This window comes from Apis florea, unplaced genomic scaffold, assembly GCF_048593485.1.
Source record: "Apis florea isolate Af1SG1 unplaced genomic scaffold, ASM4859348v1 contig_3587_pilon, whole genome shotgun sequence".
Classification (NCBI taxonomy): domain Eukaryota; kingdom Metazoa; phylum Arthropoda; class Insecta; order Hymenoptera; family Apidae; genus Apis; species Apis florea.
In genome coordinates, this window is record NW_028256789.1 from 2,577,428 (window position 1) to 2,599,501 (window position 22,074).

The following is a 22,074-nucleotide window of genomic DNA, read 5'->3' on the forward strand; positions in this document are numbered from 1 at the left end:
ACAATGACGATGAATCTTGAGAACGGGAGAAAAAGGGGGAAACGTCCCAAGCGGGAGAATCGTCGATTAATTCTTATTGTCAGGATCGGGGCGAGATCGAAGGAAAATACAACATCTTTGGATGACCACCTGATCTCGGAATAGGATTGACTATCAGGATCTCGATTCCAGAGGGACAATTGGATCGCTCCAACCGTTCGAATTTCGGACCCAATCGGATTTGTACGAAGTGTTCATTTAAGAACGTAGCTTATTAAAAACCCTCCACCCTCTGTTCCCTTCGCCCTCTCCGCTTCCCTCTTCTTCTTGGTAATTTAAATTTTTTTTTAAAACGTTTCCAATTAATTTTCCGATTCTCAGTTTCCAATTATTTTTTTTTCAAACGACCACGCGGATGTAAGCAAATGTTAATCTAGAAGGAAACGATGGTAGATAGTCGGGCCAATGCTGTAATTAGAATGCACAACGACGACACATCGGCATAAGAGAATATTGTACGCACGATTGTACAGCTGAACGTGGAAGGATCCTTCGACGGCGCGAAACTAGATTGAGAGGAAATTAATTAAGATGGCACTGTCCGGGATCAAACCGCCTCCCCCTTTTCGCACACCCTATCTACCGACTTGTGCAGGAACATTCCATGCATAGCTTGCGGCTACATCTCAGGCTGCTACATCACCAAATCCTGTCCCTTCCACCGTCTTGCACCCTTTACCCAGCTAGTAGTAGACACCATTCCCTCGCCGGTACCGGAAACTGCGCACGATGTATTCGTGGCGCCAGGTATATCTATCATGTATATATATATATTCGTGTATACAACGATGATACTATCCATTTACACATTTCAATAACAATCACCTCACAGCCATTTCTCTCGTCCATGAATATTGCTCTTCGTTAAATGGAAAGATTGAAGTAGTTTAGATCGTGTTTAGACGACGAGATCCAAAATTAATTCTTTGTAATAAGGATAATCGATAAAAGATTGAAGATTCGAAATTCGTTCTCACTTTTCGATGCAATTCTTCTATCACTACTACTGCTTCGCGTTATTATTGTCTTCGTTCGAAGATAATCAACGCAAAATCGAGATACTTTTTTTTTTTTGCGAAATCTTGTTGGAAATAATAGCTTCTAATCTCCGATATTCGTTCCGGGTGAAAAATATTCGATATTCGTGGAAATTGACGAGATTCAAGGTAGGGAAAATGATAAATTTCAGGGAGCAATTGTTTCTCGGGGTGGAGCGTTGTGTTCCAGACGAGGAAAGAAGGAAACTAACAAGGTGAAATTCCCCGCGGGTCGAGGGCATCGAAGGAAAATTTTAATTGGCATCATTAGACTCAAGCGAATAATTAGCGCTTGAACGATCGAGGGTTTAATAGCGAGCCGGGAATACGGTCTTTAGGGGTCTTTTCACAGCTTTGGCTCCGCGTTACGAACCGCTTCCATGGGTACGTTTATCCTAAACGGGGCGACGAACTTTCATCCTTGCTTATTAATATCCCAACGTTCACAAAGTTCCGAACGAACTTCGACGTTTTCACCTCGTCGAATCTAAATGCATTTTCCAAGAAATATTTATTATACCGTCGAGAAACGTCGATGACGGTATTAAAAATATATTTTCTTTTTTTCTTCCGACGAAGAATTTATACATTTCGTACACATCGCTACACGCATTCTTCTCTCGACTCTCGAGATTTTTACGAATATTCTGGACGGATCCATTGTTCCAAGTTTAGCGTCTTGAATAAGACAACGTGATCACCCCCTTCTCCTCCTCCTCCTCCTCCTCCTGTTGAATGGTAAGAAAGGCGGAGGTAACAATATCGTTACACGTTGAATACCTCCCCAAAGAGGTGTATAACGGTATAACAGCGGCGCGAACGTGTAATAAACCCATTGTCCAGGGTACAGAAGTTTAATTAACTCGGGCGACAATCAGATCTCGCCACGTGGTAGCGGCACGTTGTTGTAACGTTTCGCGAATTCGAGAGGGGAAAGAGAGCGTAAGAAGCGTCAATTACGATAAAGATTCTGGCCGAAGATTTCGAGATTTCTAATCAAGAGGAATCGGAAGAAGCGGAGAGGAGAGGGGGATAGGTTGAGGGAAAGATGTTAAAGTCGGTTGTAACGTCGGTTGTGGTAATGGAATGGGTTAGCGTTTAAAAATCGAAGAGGCGCACCGAGTGTACGAAAAAGGTCTCCGATCCAATCGACGGGGCTATCAGAAGTAGTGATTAAAATGGAGGGGTAAGTGCTTGGTCGGCAGAAGGGGTGGTTCTCGAAGGTGGGTTGAATGGTGGTCGGTGGGGCGTCTCGTTTCGGGAAACGTAGATAACACTTCTTACCCGAGGGACTTGCCGCGACCCCAATCTCAAGTCAGATATTGTTCCGAGCTTTGAAAGCTCAAAAGAACTTGTGAAAAGGCATTTCGTCCCGATTCGATGTATTATACCGGTCTCGTACGTATTGTACTCGCCGATCTTTCCTTCGGAGACCGACCGGGTAAAAGGGAAAAGTATTCTAGAAGTTGTTCCTCGGACCTTCTCCTCGGACGTCTTATACGATAAGCGTCGATTGTAATTTATAATCGTTACACGTCATATGAGAAAAGTTTCGAAGGAATGAACCGTCTTGGAAAAGAAAAACGTGGAAGGAAAAAAGAGAGAGAGAGAGAGAGAGAGAGAGAGAGAAGAGAGGAAAATTTCCGTTCGTTCAAAATTTCCGCTCGTTTTTTTCACCGACTATTATGGGGATTGAATGGGGTTGGTTCACGAGTTTATCACTCGAATCACACTACGGTTCTAAGGTAAAACCGTAGAAAGGAGCGCTTCCGGGGTCCATAAGGAATAGTGGAAGAGGACAAGGGTCCGAGCCACGCGATAAATAAATCTCGAAAGCTGCAACCGGCAGCCTGGTACCGGGTGGAGGTAGATAGATGCTGCTTTCACTCCTCCCCCCCCCCCGCCCTCTCTCTCCCCCTTTAGCGGGCACGTTGAACGAATCGGTGAGGGAGAGAAGTTGCTTCTGTATGTTGTTCACGGTGGCACCGTTCACTCGGAAGGATTTAGGGGCAGCCTTGTAACTGCACGATACGAGTCCTGTTCCACGAGTGTGCAACGATGGGGAGAACGTAAGAGGACGACGACCAGGACTCGGAAAAGAGAGAGGTGATTGGTCTAACGGGGATGAAAGAGGGTCTCGGCGAAAGGCGGCCAACGAGAGAAATCGTAACAAACTACCTTGACGGGAGGAGCAGTAGTTACGCAATAAGTGACAAGTTTGTGCACTCCTCCGATCGTTGGATCACTTATGCACGAGTCCAAATTGCTTTGGGGCTGCGAAACACCCCCGAAACCGGAACTTATTGCCCCCTCCCCCTCCCCTCCCCCGTCTAACGCGTCCGAATTTACACCACGGATTACGTAACTATACAAGTAACCTGCAACCTACGTAACTCACCCCCTCCCCTCTCCTTCGTTTTCTCGTTCGACGAGAATCTTTGAATCTATCCTCGCTCTCGAATTTCTATCATCTGGGAGATAGGAGAAAGAAAGAACTTTTCACCGGTTTCGTTTAAACAAGATGATAGAAACTTTATTTAATCCCCGAGCTCGAATTGACGTATCGGTATCTCGGTGTGTGTGTGTGTGTGTGTGTGTGTTTCGTTTCGCCCACACAATAGACCACCACTTCTTAAACGCGATCACTTTCAACGCGATTACTCCGACGCGATCAAAAGTTCATTTTATCCGGTAACAGGCAGGATATTTATCCCTGCTAAAGTGAAAGACTCAAGGGCGTGGTTGCGGCAAGTTTTATATGACCCGAAGGAACCGAACCAAACTTTCTTCTATACATTTTCCACGCGAAACTCGCACCTTTCCCCGGGAAAAAAAGTTATCCCCCGCGTTGCATCTCAATGGCGCGAGACGCGCCTTGTATTCGAGAAATACGGCCACCTTTTCTTTTGTGTTCGCCACTGTTGAATCTCCGCGAGAGCAATGCTGCTTGACTTTACCGCCTGTTCACGCATATTTAATACGTAACCGTCGATACGGAACGGGTACGAAAAAGAATCAGAGACGAGAAATTTAACATTTTCCGTTCAATGCTAACTCTTTTCATGTCGCGATTATGGACAATCTCTCTCTCTCTCTCTCTCTCTCTCTCTCTCTCTCTCTCTTTCTCTCGAGAACAGAGATCGAATTTATTCGCGCGTTAACATTTGATACCTATAATTATCGATACAAAAGAGAAAGAGAGAGAGAGAGAGAAATAAAACGTAACGATCGAGTCTCCACTCCGTTCCAATTTTCGAAATCACCGCGGCTCTAATCATCTACTCATCTCGGGCAGGAAATTATAGCGCAGAGAGTTCGCGAGAGACGTTGTAGTAATGAAAGGCGAAGGGTAAGTATTCTCTTCTTACATTTCCGTTTCACCCTGTGTCGCGTCGTTAGTCAGCTGATAGCCTGACACGTGACGAACCGACCGAATCATTAATCCTTCACCTCCGCAACTCGGACAACTTTTGTCCCAGGGGGATTCCATTTCTAAAAATAGCGGGGGGATTTCAGTTTGCCCAACTCTCGCTCCACCACCTTCGATTCGCCCGTCGAATCGAAACGTCCTGCTGAATTTTTATTCGGATATCATTGAAAACCGCTGATTCTCCCGGAGGGCGCGCAGCACGATTCTCATTTCGAAATTTCCCGGTCAATAGTTTCACGCGCGGAAACACCCTGGTATTTTCTGGCCAACGTTTCTAGGACGTGGAGGGATGTCGGTGATAAATCGTCGACTTAGGCTTGTATTCGTGCCTAAGTTTTCCACCTTCTCCGCACGCACGCAGTTCATCACCCTTCCCTTCAATTCCAAATTCGATATAACGTTGGAGATCTCGAGAACGATCGAAACGCAATGCAATTTTCGATTCCCATGACGAAATGACGAATCCTCTTGCGCGTATGAAAGATCGCGTGTTAAATTTCGATGCTACGATGAAAATCCCGATAAGTGAAGGGTTTATGATCTATCCGTCACCGTTTACGACACACGAGAGCGTAGGGTGGAGGGACGATCCTCTCGCTCTAAGGTAGTCTAAGGACATCTTCTATCGCTAATAAAACTTTACAGTATCTCGTGTAAATCGCGAAATCAGAAACTTTTTGCGAGAGAGAAAACAAGTTTGTGAGGAGGAAAAAGCGAGATTTCTATATATGCATTTTACTTTGAAAGTATCTTTAAAAAAAATAATAATAATAAACGCTTTGAAACGGATAAAACAAGGAAAAAATCAAATTATTTTCAATCGAGTGTAAGAGACAAACAATTCCCGAGACTGAGTCTGAAAGGGATCTATTCGTTTTCTCGAACGCGTTTAAGAATTTTCCAGAGAGATGTAGCGATAAACGGAGAGAGGGGAGAGGGGGGGGGCGGAGGAAGAGGTAAAAACGGCAGAGATCAGTACAAATGGTAGGTTTACGATCCAAGGGATGAGATAGAGGGATGGCACTTGATCAAATTCAATTAAAGAAACCGGAAGTTATTAGGAGTATCGTAGATACGGGCGGGTCGTTTCAAGATCTCCTCGGCGATATAAGGGGAGGTTAGAAGCTGGGTTCCATTGGAAGAAAAAGAGGAGAGGAGCGTGCGGCGCTCACGATACTGCCGAAAAGTTTGTTTCCCGATTGGCTTATCTGATGCCGGCCAACGTGAAACTCTGAAAATGGCTGTGCACCAGAGTGACGTAAACTGCTTTCCCGAAAATCCTCGATCCCTCGACACCTGATTCCTTTCTCCCGATACCCGTTCCCTCGCGTATCGCGTTTCCGATCGCGCATACTCTAAACCATCGTATTTCCGCGTGAATATCCACTTTCCAGCGATCCCGAACGATTCGTGGACCAACAAAGATACTTGCTACTCGATCGTCTTCTTTCGATGCTCGAGTTTCGATACGACGATAATTATAATACGAATATCATATAGAAAAGAATTAAGAAGAAGAAGAAGAAGAAGAAGAATTAATTAATAGATAAGACGGTTTTTATCGCGGAGAAACGAAATCGTGCACGATTAAGACGCGAAAACACGAAGGAAATCCGGAAAACGCAATCGTTCGCAGGCTGATCGACTTCGCGAAGACGATGCCCCGAGGGCGCAATTTCCTGGGGTTTATGCCGTTCCTGAACGACGACGCAGGTGCACAAGCGCACCACGTTTCTGCACGTTCATCGACGCGTGAGTGGTGCGCGCGATTCTTTCCGAACGAGGATCCTCTAACAGGATTAAAACCTTCTTCCTATATACATATATATTTCGATTCGAAGGGTTATATTAAATTCTGATAAACATATTTACACAGATATCACGAAAAATATGTTTTCAAACATCTCGAGCGTTTCTTTTAAATATCTTCAGATTCGATAACTCCTGTTTACAGAAAAAAATTATCTCGCTAAAATTATTATATTCTTCTCGATTAGTCTCAAAGCAGAAGCTAAAATCGAAGTCGGTAGTAATAGCGGTACGACAGTGTGACTACGATTATATCCTCTCTCGCGATCGTCGAATCGAACGAGACGCTCGACTTTTCTGGCTCGGTCGCGTTCTGACGAGGCAAGGCGAGAATCGGACCGCGACACGGGAGAAATCCCGAACACCTCCTCCGTCAGGTGTTAAATTATACAGCGGGGAACGGTTAATAGCACGCGCGTTACGAAGTGTTACCAGTTTAACGGGGAACCCCGTTACGAACTGACTGTTTCAATTGGTTTGCATCCCGTGGGATTGTGGAACGGTCGAACGGTGCTACCTACGCCATCACCATAGGCTCCCCTTTAACCATCCTACTCCCACGGTGGAGCCATCCCCTTCGTATGGTAACTACGGCTAGCAACGGACCGCAATCTGCATTCCGTTACCTAATTGTCGTAACAGGCCGATGTATGTAGATGTATACGTATTGTACATACGGTCGAGGATGTGCACTCTATCGTGCACATACCATTCGGGGCCGTACCTACGTAACCTATGTATATACGTATATGTATACAAGGGGGAGGAAGAGAGAGAGGATGGGGGGGGGGGGGGTGGATACATGGCGTGCGTATGAGTGGGGGAACCGGAAGGAAAGCAACCCCTGATAACGGCTCGTCGCGCGAAAGGTGATATCAAGGGGGTTGGAGGGGAGGAGGCTTCTTATTCGGCCGCCGAATAGAATTTATGATGCAACACGCCGGACAGAGTCACGGGGACGTGACGTGGAACGTTTTCTTCTGGATGAAGTTTAGTAGCTTGTCACCGAGCTCGATGAAATATCGCGAATTTGAATTTATGGACTTGCACGGAACGCCTCCGATGCATAGGATGGAGTGGAGATGGAGAGAGAGAGAGAGAGAACACAGAGAGAGAGAGAGGGGGAGGAAGAGAGGTTGTTTCTTCTTATTGAACGAAGTTTTAAGCAGTCACGTTTTAAATATTGCACGCCTTTATTCAACTATTGAGGAAGAGGAGGAGGAACAAACGCGGATAAAAAGGTTGGATGTCGCAGTGAATAAAGCAGTGAGACTTGATTGAAGTGACGGAGTGATTTAAAATATACAAGCGCTCTCTATTTATAAGAGTTCTCTCTCTCTCTCTCTCTCTCTCTGTTTTCCACGTTTGGTTGATTCGTTGCGTGAAAAAAAAAAAAATGATAAATTAATTCGAACTCTTTCTCCATTTCCAAACAAAGAAGATTTCACAGCCCGCGCTTAATCTCCTGATAATTGAATTTTACAACTCGCTCGCTCGCTCGAGAGAGAGAATCCATCGAGATCGAATAAATTCTGGTGCGCGGCATAAGGGGAACAAGCAAGCTGATACGATTCAAGCGTGAAGCATGCGTGGAAGCGTAGCGGCAAGCGTTCGTAAATCGGCGAATCCCTCTCTAACGCCGTAATGGATGGCGGCAAATTGATAGTTGCCACTGTACAAATAGCAATATAACCGTTGGTTCCTATATACGCAACGACAGTAGTCACACGGGTCCAAGTGTCAAGCCTGGCTTCGCCGAGAGTTAAAGGGGTTAAATGGGTGGCTGTTAGAATAGAGGGATGAAGAGATAGAGGCAGAGTCCGGGGCGGTGATGTTCCACAATATGTACCGAACGCCATACTCTCGCGGCTCGATTGTTGTTCGAGCACTTTGCAACCCCTCACCTGTGTCCATGTATCGCGTGTAATGAAGAGAGGCACCGATCCTCGAATCGTACGTACGTACGTACGCGCGTCCGCGTGAAACTTTTCAAAACGCGATCATTTTCAATTCGCTCAGTCACAATTGCCATTTCGCTTCGAGCGAGCAGAATCGGTGAAATTTGTTCCAATACCTCGTTCTCGAAATCCTGCGAGAACGGTTTTCCCGTTTAGCCGAGAGCGCGAAATTGAAACGAGAATCGTTTTCCACGAAAAATAAGAAAGGCGAGTTGAAAAACTTTAGGTAGGGATACGAACGAACGAAAGAGAATTTTTCTCTTTTTCTTCTTTTTTCTTTTTTTTTTTTTCACCAGTTGATATCGAGGCAATTTAACGGAATAATTTAACGATTCTAATTGTTTCCAGTCGAAAGTACCGGCTATAATTAATCGAAGATCCACCGGTCCCGAGTGCCGCTTGACAATATTCGTAGAGTGCCACGACTTTCGACTAATTAGGTTTTAAGTGCTCGAACCGGTCTAATTGGTTGCTTTCTCAGTAGCACCCCCACAAGGGGGTGGAAAAGAAAGAGAAGGGGGAGGGGCAAGTAATCCCAATTGTCTGGCCGACTTCGTTAATTTTCCGTCGAGATAACAATTATTAAGAACCACGGAGAAACCACGCCGATCGTGGTGCCCCACCTCGACCCTTACCCTCGCAATCCGTAAACACTTCTCGAGATTTTTTTCCCAACCCTCCCCCTTCGAGCAAAACTATGAAACTCCCTCTCCCCGAATACCGATAAACCGTGGAAACTTCATTTGCGTGTTACGGTCGACGGATCGGAAACCGCGAAACGAATGGCTCTCCCTTTACAACCGTGCCAGGGGAGCTTCGTCCGTCTCATTGCACCCTATTAAATCGCTTCATTTCCAAGCGGAAAATCAAGCAAGATAAAAGAATTCAGCCGCAGCTCCCTGCGGACCGAACGATCTTTCCCCGTTCGATAAGAAGCGGCGAAGGCGGCGGATTACAAATACCTTTTTCGCCGGTGAATCCGCGCTTCCAACCCCCGATCCCTCTTCCTCTCTCTACTCCTAACAACTTTCACCAATGTAGATGTGTCTACACGCCGATTTTAACTTCCCCCCTCCGAGGAATCGATTCGAGCGGAAAGAAGAGGATAGCCGTCCGACGATCATTATCATAACTAATTGGTCTTCTCAAACTGGCTGAAAAATCACCGATGATGGCTAGAGATAACGAAGGATATAGGCGTAGGATAGAGATCCTCTGTTCGCTCTGTGCGAGCGAAGGATCGACAAACCTGTCGCGAAGAAGGAGAGGATATGCGAGGATTGAAGAAGGAATACGGATGCGAGCCGAAGGGGTGGCGCTACATTGGCTTTTACGAGCGAAACCCTCATCATCGTAAAGCGCTTGTGCTCCCGCTATTTCGCCTCTCCCCTCTTTCTCCCCTCCTTCCCTTTCCTTTGCCACCGTATATCCTTCTCCTCCTCCCCTCCCCGCTCTCAACACCCCTCGTTCTCGCCTTCCTCGTCCTTTCCTCGTCTCGCGCGTGCCTCACTGACGGACTATCCCGGGCCGTATCCCTTCTTCAAAGTGAATTCCAATACATCGGGATGCGACCAAAATGGTGAAACACGAACACAGTCTCTACTCCAGTCTCGTTTTGGGGGAGCGAGATTTGAATGTCTTGCTTGCGAAATTGGCGACGGATGACGGTCGCCGGAATGGAAGGGAGAAATTGCCGGGAGAGCCCCGGCACAAGCTTGTTGCCCGCCTCGCTCGCCTACCCTTCGACCCCCATCCCCTATCCTTTTATACCACCAGGCCTTGATTCAGACGCGCTTCGTAAATATCGACGTACAATCCCTTTGTCGTTGCTTTACGTTACGCGTTGCAGTCACCAAGTCTCCCCCCCTCCCCTCCTTCCTGCCATCCAACCGGTTCCGTATCCCTCTCGATCTTCGCTTTTGTTCCAACTCTTCGCCTTGTTCCCTCGATCGAGGTTGGCCAGGGTTGCATGCAACCTTCTTCTCTCAGCTTCCAGGGAACTGGAGGTTGGATGGCTCTTTCTCTTTAACGCGGATTACGGGCGAAGTCTCGTTGCCGGGATCCCGTCGGGTGATAAATTCGTTCGGCTCTCCGGCGCATCCTATCCACCCTGCCTCAACGGATACGTGTTCCCTCCTTCCTTTCGCGAGGAGAGAAGTCTCGTGATAAATTCCAAAGATCTTGATAATATATATATATATATACACGTCTCGGTGAAATCCTTGGTCCGTGAAAGGAAGGAGTGGAGATGAGGTTGCGGCGTGAACGAACCTCGATTTCGGACCCACCCTCCGTCTTACGTACGTTCCCTCGTCTTTTGTCCCTCGATCGAGCGGAAAAACGAATACTCGATAATGAACGGCGTTGCTTTCCCGCCGTTAATCTTCCGATTGGACTTTTCGACGGTGTGCTAAAATCGCGCGAGCCACCACGCGCGTGAATCTTTTTCGGCGGAGGATTCGAAATTTCTCTTTCCTCTATTTCCTTTTTTTTCTTTTTTTTTTTTTTTTTTTCATCGACGAGAGAGATTTTTCTCCGTGTCAGAGTGGAAATTCGCTTCACGATTCGGTTGGATGGCGTGTGGAATACCGTACGCGCAATTGACGCGGGATCGTACGTGAAAATAGAGACGTAAAAATGGGCTTGTTCGTCTGAGCAGGGGCTTGGTCGTCTGTTTGTTCGAGCCACGACCCGATTTCCTGCTCGATATTACCATTGGAATATCGTATGAACGCGAGCTCGTGATAGACTTATTATCCTGTGGGGGCCACCTAACGAATAAATATTTTACACCGCCAATCTATATTAGTCCAATCTCTGGACATGTTCGACAGAGGCGTTTCGGCCTTTGATTTCTTTTCAAAGAATAATCTTTTTCGAGGGTAAAGAGTTGAGTTCACGGTGAGTCGGGGTAATAATTCGTTTGAGAAACGAAACCAATTTCCAGGTTTTATCGCGAGAGGATAATTATGCAGAAAACTCGTTCCCATTAAATATCTAGAAGGAACGGGCTATTAAAATTAACAGGAGATATAAGAGTTAACTCGATTACAAAAGACTGAGAAACATGAAAAAGAGGGTAATAGAACTTTCAAGACATGGATAATACATCCACCCGGTACTTCACTCGGAACTTCGAATCTCGTTACGAAACTCTGCTCTTCCTCGAAGAGCAATGACAATTTCTATCGGAGATATTTGTAAGAGACCTAACCACCTCCGTGGCCCGATAAAACAAAAAAGGAAAAAGGACCGAGACACGAGTGAAACGAACGAGATACATTATCCGCTAAATTGTATTATTCGAGGCAACGAATAATGTTACGAGGAAGCGAAATAAGATTTAAACCGAGTACCGAGTACTTTGGTATTGACATCGATTCCATCCGTGGACTTAATATCGTTCAGCTTCTGCAACGTTTATTTGACAAGAGCTTTGACGTACGTACAACCAGATTCCGTGCATCTGTAGAATGGCTTTCTAAGAGGGATAGAAGGTATACAAAGAAAATATGTATTGAAGCGTGCCTAACGTGAAAAGCGCATCGATATATTGCGTAAATGTGACAAATATTCTTAGCTCAACATCCCAATAACTCCCGTGGATGCCTTACGTATCCATACGTGCACGATACCAGACCAGACGAATGAAATCGAAATTGATGTTAAAAACCTCGTGTCATCGTTCCCGTGACAATCGTTCAAACCCAACCCTCTCGTCGTATTTCCACCCGAATTTTTATTTCGTGTCTATCGTGGAGACAATTTTGACGACGACTCGACGAAACTTTTCCGACCACTCTTCCAACCATCCACTTTGGTAATACACTTACACATCGGCCACCGATAAGTTTCATTTCTGGTCTCAAAGTCTCTGGACACGAGCGAAATCTCGTCCGATCTACACCGAGTCGAGAGTCACTTCTCGATGGAGTATAAACGAGATGCGAGCAGTGGAAGATCGCACCAACCAGACAGAGATCAGAATTTCCTTACGGCGCTCGTATATCCAAGCACTGCATAAAACGCATTCCCTTATCTTTAGGAGTCATATTTCCGAGAACTTGGATGCGTATTTTTAACACTGGACCGTTGTAAACAAACAATTTCTTCGAAATTTATTCCACATTTGTCCCGCGATAAAATTGTTCGTCGCGTTATTTCCTCCGCAATGTTGGACTGGACTAGTCCAGAACTTGTCAGGATTGATAGAAATTTCAATGAATTTCTATCTAACGACACTTCCGAGTCCATCGAAAATCTGATCCCTCGATTAATTGAACCAACGGAGCCAAGTTGTGCGGATCAATAATTTGGCTAAAGCAGAATCGAGCCGGCCAGTGTCTACCTTAAGAATTATCGAGAGCGAATCACGTATTCGAAAACGGTACACGCACGAGGGAAGTCGATATCGATCGAGCCGTTATCGTTACAAAGCCGATCTTAAAAACAACGTGGCGTGAAACAACGTTTGACGCGAAGGAAGGGAAACAGAGGGAAGAGACGACAAGGGGAGAGCGGATGAATCGATTGAACCGAGTTCAAGCAGAAACGTCAAGTGGGAGCGATCAAAGCGAGTGGCGGTCGATTCTTAGAGCCGCGCTCTGTTGTTATTCCTTTCCTCTCGCGCTGATTTTCCACCAAGATGATTCGATAAGCCTCCGAGTAATGAAGTTCCAGCTGCCTACGACACCGCGTACCCGTACCTGCGATCGTAATCCGTAGGATGGCCATATTGAAACGGAAACACAGAGGCCGCTGACAGCAGAGATTAGAGAATTACTGCGAGCCAATAACCGTTAAAGAGAACGACCGACAGTGCCAATGTTCCAGCCACCGCAAGCTGCCTTTAAACTGCCCAATATTAAACACCGTATTGCGCGGATAGGGGGCATGCAACGAGATGCGGGTTCGAGGACGAGCCAATCAACGTACTTGAAACTTTCCGCCAAGTATTCCTCGGTATTCGCCCTTTCCTCATTGACGAGGACGTTGGCCCGTTGGAAAGACATCAAAAATCGCGATGCTCGCGATGTGAAAAAAATAAACGACACGGGCCGATGTTTGCAATAATTCGCTGCAATAATACGCGAGTTTTGTTGCAACGCCATCCACTTTTTTAAATATTTCACGCGGCCGATTTTCAATTTTTCAACATCTCAATTCCGTTCGCAAACGGAAATCCTCCTACTTTCTTCCCGTTCAATGCTTCAAAGGAATTTGAATTTATTTGAAATCGCGAATTGAATCGATCGAGGGCGATGATGATAGAAATAGAAACGTGGACGCGAAATCTATTAAGCCGATCGTTAAGCCACCGAACGACTTCGAGCTTTAAAGCTTATCGATTATTCTTCGACGCGGGTATCACGACGTAAGTTTGATCACTTGGGAACAAGAGGCGTTTATGGATCGAACCACCGTGATCGTCCATGGCGATTAATTAAGGGGAACAAAAGGGTATCGAGTTGTGATGGAAGTTGATTGTCGACAAAGGTGTTACGCCAAGTATTTAGCGAGTAAACTGGTCGGTAATCGAAGCGGATTAGCGCGAGTTAACGCGAGTTCTTCTTTAGGAGGGACCTCCCTTTCAGCTTTGATACGGAGGGGGCGAGGCCGGTGTTGAAAGGATATGGAAGTTGAAGAGGATTAAATGGGTCACTTGGTTATCGCATGATAATTAGCGAGCCGAGTGGCTCACTGTTTCGCCACGTGAGAATTTTACCACGGGCTCTCGCTTGTCGATCGATTGCTCGCTATATAATTCTTTAACGAGCTTAACTTTGCCCTCGATTCCAACCTCCTCGCGAAATATTCGAATAACGCGAAATCAGAATACCGATTTTTGGACGGGGCGTGGATGTATCGTCGTTATATTTGGTGGCGCCACGCTCTACAGGCTTAACACCTGTTATCGATCCTAGCATCGCGCGTGTAAAATTACTTCTTAAACAGATTTCTTATACTTTTGAAAGTAATGTAACACGATATAACAATAATCGCGAGAAGATAAAGGAAGGAAATAGGAAGTCGAAGGACGAATGGAACGATATAATATCCACTACGGTTAAACTATAATTTTGGAACGGGATCGTGGCAGGAAATTGATATTCCACAAGAGAAAATCAAAGATAGCGTTATCGACCAAGGGGCGATAATTTAAAGTAATTGTCTATATATCAAGTTCTATCGAATACTTGCTCCGGGATAATGAATAATTACGCCTGGCCCCTTGAGCATTACCCCTACGTTCCACCATTTGTGCATTAATGCGCGATAATAGTTACTAATGGCCGCCAGCTATGACGAATCCGCGTTATATCTCTTAAACGTCGTAAACGTCTCCCGATCGCTCGCGCGATCACAATGGAAGCGAAGGGGAAAAATAAAATCGATACCGATTATTTAAGCGCGCTGGCCGTAAAAAAGTTTTAATTAAACTCACCTATACCGGTGGAAATCCTAATTACGAAAGAGCCACTTCGACTGTAACATCCTCTCGCGACAGTTTCGGGGGGAGGGGTTGTTTTTTCTTCCTTCATCGTCGCACGCATTGATCCTTCCTCCGTGTCTTCCTCGAGTCCAATTGAATGAACACTAATTACGCCACACTCTGGGCCCACGTCAATGCGACAAAATTTCGCGAAACTGTCTCGAAACGTTGGTGCGGCTTCCCGCTTCCTAAAAGAAAAAAAAAAAAAAAAAAAAAGTAAAAACACAGGGGAGGGATGAATTAAAAGGAAGACCGTTTCGCGCGAAGTTGTGTATCGTTCTCGGATAAAAAAAAAGGGGGATAAAAAGGAAAAGATACATATCGCGAGAAAGGTGGTTGCGAAACGATGAATAAAAGAAGGACACGTTAAAGAAGAACTTTTTCTGGATATAAAATTACGGGAGAAGATACTTTTGAAACGGTCGTCGGTTTGCATTCCGAGCAAACGCAAGAAAATTCAATTTTTCCAACTAAGAGATTAAGGTTTTTTCTCTTTTCTTTTCTTTTTTTTCCTTTTTTTTTGTACATCATCCTAAATGTTATATCGTACAATTTGATTGGAATGGGGATCCGCGCACGGGGATGAATCACGTACAATTGCGTGCAAAAGGTATCCTGGTTTTGAGTGTTGGATAAAGAGAAATACCGCGCGTATGCGGTGATCGAGGAGGACAAAGGAGGGATCCGGGAGGGAGCGAAGTGCTCTGGAAAAGAGTGGGTGGTTTTTCTCGAGTATCTCCGAGTAGTCAAAGACGGGAAAAGATGGAAAGGCCGTGGGACGCGATGGCCAGTGGCCGGGAGGAGCAAAGAAGACGGGAAACGAGAAATATGGAGAGATTATTTGCCATGGTGGACAAACGAACTCTCGACATATTCCATTGTCAACATTTTGTTGGTCCAACTTTGTTGCTTTCCCCGATTTACGATATGAATCGAAGAACAATATTGGATCGGACGAAATTTGTTAGGAAATTCGTCTCTGTCGAATATTCTGGGACCGGATTTTTTACGAACGGGCCGTTCCTACTTCGTCAAATATTTATCTCCAACGCTAAATACGAATAGATAACGAATATATTTTGTATTCCTTTTTAAAAAAAATTTCGTCCAACAATACGAGGATAATACGAAACGCGAGTTCTGCGGTTTTATCTCTGGAATTGCAGATGATCAGAGCGAGGGAACGGAAGTAGGAGAAAAAAAAAGGAAAAAAGAAAGAAATAAGCGCAAAACGTCAAAGAGTTCTTTTTCTTTTTTTTTTTTTTTTTTGCGGACAGCCAGTCCAGGCAGCAGCGTTGTAAAGTAGCGTTGCATTAGAAATGATGGCGCGATTATCTGTTCTCGTATCCCACGAGAGACTGGGAGGTTCGCGAAGTGATGGTAAGAGGGTGGTGGGTCGGTGGTAAATGGCCAGGGTCATTGGGGAATATCGTAGTTACGCATTAGAGCGACGCAGGCACAACTGCTCTCTGATAGGTTAACGATATTACCTGGTTAACGACGAAACTCTGCGTTACCAGACGGCTCATGATCCTCTCCTTGCCAAAAGGCACAAGATTACGGGGGAGGAGGGAGGGGGAAGAGGAGGAGGAGGAGGAGGAGGTTTCTCGTGAAGCGACCCGCTATTATAACCTTCACCACGAACCTCCGTCTAGATGCCACGCAATATATTCGACCATTGTACCCCGTCGTTGAAAACTCCACGCAATGAAATTTCGTTCAATTCTCCCATTCATGATATTTTATCACGAATTATCGCGATTCAATTGACCTCCGTTCAAACGATTCGGTCTCTCAATTATCGTGAAAGCGTTATTATTAAAAAAAAAAATAATAATAATAATAACAATAAATAAATAAATGAACGAATAAAAATATCCTTTGTCCCGGAAGAGAGATTTAATAATGCCGCGATACAATAAAATAATTTCCGCCCCTGCGATCTTTCCCACCATCAATAAATACGCGAATTTACATTCAGCGAAACGAATTGCTCAGACTGACCCCCGGGCTGTTTCCCCTTTTCAAGCGTGAAAATCGCTTATCGGCCGACGGGGCAGGCTGCGGCGGTGCTGAACAAATTTCCGCGGCAATTTTCGAGAAAAACGCTTTGACATCGCGTAGGGCGGGCAATCCGTTTAACATCCACTTTGCCACGATGCATCACAACATCGCCCACGGATGACAAATCCGTTTCTCGCGTCAAACGCGTTTGTCTCGTGCCAACTTCTACCGTAATTCCGCGCTTCGTGATATTCTTCGTTTATAGGATGGTGAGAGGTGAGGAAAGGGGCGCGTTTCCTCGTTCTTGTCGTTAAAAGTTGAGCAATCTGTTCGTGACGTTAATTGCAAATATTTTCCAACTTCGCGAAGAAGCGAACGATTCGCGATATAAATCGATATTCTTTCCGAAGAATATTTGTAGAAATTGGAAATTTTTTCCCGCGAATATCGAAGTCGAAGTGTTATACGAATAGTAAAAATGGCAAAAAAAAAAAAAAACGATTCGTATTAAAAAATATTCCTATTGCATATTGTAGATTGCCTCTCGTCGTTTCCTACTATTTCCTTTTTTTCCGTTTCTGAAAAATTGTTACCACGTGTTTAAATTACCAAACTTATGCGGCCCCGCGTGTGCAACGTCAAACGCACGTCGCAACAGCGTTTCAACAACGCCCCCTGACGGACCATCAAAGCGTCTGAAAACGGCAACCGCGATAAAGTGGATACGATAGAAAGCCGCCGATCGAAACCGGTCGCTATTCTTCCCACGGACAGGATCGATATAATCCCCTATAATTATCGGCCCGATTAATACCGCGTGTGTGATTAGCAGTTAAATCACGAGGTGACGACACCTCGTCCAAGTCCCCCGAATTTCATCGAAATACGCGTGATCGAACCGGGGCCCGGCTCGTTGATTAACCATTACCATGACGATGGCGCGAACCATCGTCGCGTTACCGGATCGTTATACCGTCCCTCCCCTCCCCCTCCCTCCTCCCTCCACCTGATCCCGGTTAACTGAAAGGCGAAATAGTTGCGACTCGCCAACCTGTGTACCACCAACCTGTCTCTTTCCCCCTGTGATTGTTAATCAACGTAAATATTTAATCAATGCAGGTAAACGAGAGACAAAAGCCGCGAGTTAGTCATTGGAGGAGACGAATGTAGGGGCAATTTCGTGTGGGTTGAGCCGGTATATATATATATATATATATATATATATATATATATATATATACAGAAAGGGGACTGACAACGCCAGTTGGAAAAGCGCAGGATGGTGAATGCGGCTGTTTAGATATTATTTAGCAGTAAATCGCGATGCGGAAACTGGTCGGGGTGTAACGCTGACGCGGCAACACGTTAAAGGCGGAACCCGGCCCTCTGCCCAAATCAAATCCCATCCCACCCCGCTCCCTCCCCCCTCTTCCAATCTATCCGCTCTATCTTTCGTTATTTTCCTTCCTCATTTCCCCGACCATCTCCGCCCTTCCTCTTTAACCCCAATTCCCCGCCGGGGGTTAAGATCCGTGTACGCGATTGACGAACGCGACAGAATCGTGACAGAACCGGGAGAATCGTCCGATAAAAATTGCGATCGATGCTCCGTTCCAATCCTCATATTTCTCCGCAACCCATTTAATTTTCGTCGCGAGAGAAATTTTCATTCGATCGCGCATATTTTCATCCGTCGGAGATTAAAAAACGAAGGAATAGTTGAAAAGTCCTAGTAAGTAATTTTGACTCGTAAGAAGAACGTTAACGAATTTTCGATACAGAGATATTATTTATGCATTTATGTTAATCGAAAGATGGTAAGAGGGGAAAGGCAGTCGAACGAGAATCGTGATTACGGCGGGGCCGTTCGTTCACGGTCAACCGTTTCACGCAATTCTAATTAGCAATAGCGGTGAAGGGGAAATTGCAAGTGCAAGGGGGCGCGGTAACGCTCGAGGGAATTGTTGCCGCACACCGAATGCACATTCTAGCACTTGGACCCCGAAATTTCTCCGGTACACGATCCCTGGTTGGCCGGCGACGGGAAAATCTGTCCAACAGTTTCGATTCCGTGAACTGGGTGGGACGAAAGAGGGGCGTTGGTACAGTGATTGACATTTTACGATTCGGGACAAACGAAACGCGGATCGATCGAACGAGCGCGCACAGGGACATTCGATTAATAAAGGGGAATAAAAATTCATCGTGCACCAACCACGTGGAATCGTGTAAATTTCACCGCGGAGATAACGAATTTATCTTTTAACTCGTGATATAGGTTAAAGAGGGAACGATCGAAAATTGAAGCAAGCGAGAAAGGAAAGTGATCGGCCGTTTGAAAGAAATTTCGTATCGCGCACGATGGGAAAAATTGAAATTGGAAGGAGGGCGGAAATCGATGAAATCGGGCTCTCCGTAGGGAAGGAAAAATAAACTGGAAGACAGTACGATTGTGGCCGCATTCCGATCTGACGCAGCACCCGGATAGTAGATCGGGATACGAGACAGCCGGAGATACGGTTCCAGGAATAGTTACCACGTATGCTACGTGCCTGCATATTCACCAGTCTTCCCATAAGGGAATTCTTGTCACTCGAAAAGAAACTCTGCCACGACAATCGATTATCGAATGGAACATCACCGTTTCCCGGTGAGAGAATGAACAAGATCTAAGGGATAAGGAAGGCATTTTTAGCAACGCGAGCGGTGAAAAGTAACGGTGAAAAAACAAATGGGATAAAACCGGGGAAAAAAAAAATTTTAAAAAGAAAATTCGATTTCAGTCCGTGAAATTGAAACGATGTTATATCGAGAGAAAATCGTCTTTAAAAATCTTACGTCTTTGATCTAAAAATTATCGCGAAATGTGTAGTACACATCGTCGTGGAAATTCATCAATTTAAATATACGTAGAATTTTCACGTGTTTCATTCTCGATTAATTCGAATTTTCTATAGAAACGTTTATGAAAAAAACATCGTTGATACGCGGTTAATATCCTGTTACGTCATTAAACGTTCGAAAAAGTATCGGCCCGACGTGTATTATTGAAAACGATAAAATAAATGAGCCAAAGAAAATGAAAAGCGTGACGCGAATTAGCTAGAAAGCAGCTCACGAAAGAAAAATTCCCTGTCTCGGTCATCCTAATTAGCGAGTGCAGTTGTGGTTGAGGAACTGCAGCTGCACCATCGAGAATTGTTACTAGGTACATACAGGCGCCTGCATCGGTCTTCCCGTTGTTGTACAATCAAGCAAGTTTCGCTGACGCATCAGTGAAAAGTTACGAATCGGACATGAGGATTCCTGTTCGAATATTTGCGTGTAATCGACGCAAATATTGAAAAAATAAATTGAAAAATTCTTACTTTGCGAAAATATAATCGTACGAATACAACTTAAAAAAAAAAAAAAAATGACAGTATTAAAAACGGTTTTATAAAGAATGCACGTTGATACACGGATAATTTCTATGACGTATTAAACGTATTCGAAAAAAAATTCGATAAAAAAACGTTTGCGAAATTGCGAAATACGAAAATAAATTTAGATAATAATTTTTATTTATTGAAGATATTCGTATTTTCATTACGTTCAAATTAGAAATTCAGGTTATGATTGACGTTTTTTTAAGGAAAAATTCGAATGGAAATAACTTTCGTACGATCAGAACTGTTTCTCTTGTGACCGTATATTATACTTGAGAGTCAATACGAATTGTTTCTCTTGTGACCGTATATTATACTTGAGAATCAATACGAATTGTTTCTCTTGTGACCGTACATTATACTTGAGAGTCAATACGAATTGCTTCTCTTGTGACCGTACATTATACTTGAGAATTAATGCGAAAGAAATTACGAAATACGAGAATGAATTAGAAAATAATTATTTATTAAAGATATTCGTATTTTCATTACGTTCAAATTAGAAATTTAGATTACGATTGACGGTTTTTTAAGGAAAAATTCAAATGAAAAAACTTTTGTACGATCCGAAAATATTTTTCTTGTAACCGTATTTTATACTTGAGAGTCAATGCGAAAGAAATTGCGAAATACGAAAATGAGTCAGAAAATAATTATTTATTAAAGATATTCGTATTTTCATTACGTTCAAATTAGAAATTCAGATTACGATTGACGGTTTTTTAAGGAAAAATTCAAATGAAAAAACTTTTGTACGATCCGAAAATGTTTTTCTTGTAACCGTATTTTATACTTGAGAGTCAATGCGAAAGAAATTGCGAAATACGAAAATGAGTCAGAAAATAATTATTTATTAAAGATATTCGTATTTTCATTACGTTCAAATTAGAAATTCAGATTACGATTGACGGTTTTTTAAGGAAAAATTCAAATGAAAAAACTTTTGTACGATTCGAAAATGTTTCCCTTGTAACCGTATTTTATACTTGAGAGTCAATGCAAAAGAAATTGCGAAATACGAAAATGAATTAGAAAATAATTATTTATTAAAGATATTCGTATTTTCATTACGTTCAAATTAGAAATTCAGATTACGATTGACGGTTTTTTAAGGAAAAATTCAAATGAAAAAACTTTTGTACGATTCGAAAATGTTTCCCTTGTAACCGTATTTTATACTTGAGAGTCAATGCGAAAGAAATTGCGAAATACGAAAATGAATTAGAAAATAATTATTTATTAAAGATATTCGTATTTTCATTACGTTCAAATTAGAAATTCAGATTACGATTGACGATTTTTTAAGGAAAAATTCGAATGGAAATAACTTTCGTACGATCCAGAACTTTTCCTTCGTGACCGTATATTATAGTTGAGAGTCAATGAAAAAAGTGAAGACGATTCGGACGAAAAAATGATTATCACAAGTTGAACGATAATGAAAAAAGTACTATCGCGATACGAATTCAATAAATAAAAGAATTATATACGTAAAAATAATCCTTAAATTCTATTTTCAAATAAATAAAGGACTAACCTCAAATCCCGCATTCTTCTTTTTCGATGAAACTGCGACTCAACCACACTGTTCACTATTTCAATTACAATTAATAAACACAACAACTTTTTTACTTTTTCCCCGCACATAATTACGTATGCCACTGGATTATTCACTTTCCATTTGTTCAATAACTTGTATTAACTCAACGAATTCGATTAAAATAAGACGCACGTAAAAAGACGCGCGCACTCCAATCACTCCGAAAGAGAAATGAAGAAGGAGCTCGAGCGACCCCTGGACTCCTAAGCGTCTGTCGATGATTTTATCGATAAATCAGTCGGTAACTAATCGGCCGGCACATGAAATAATAAAACA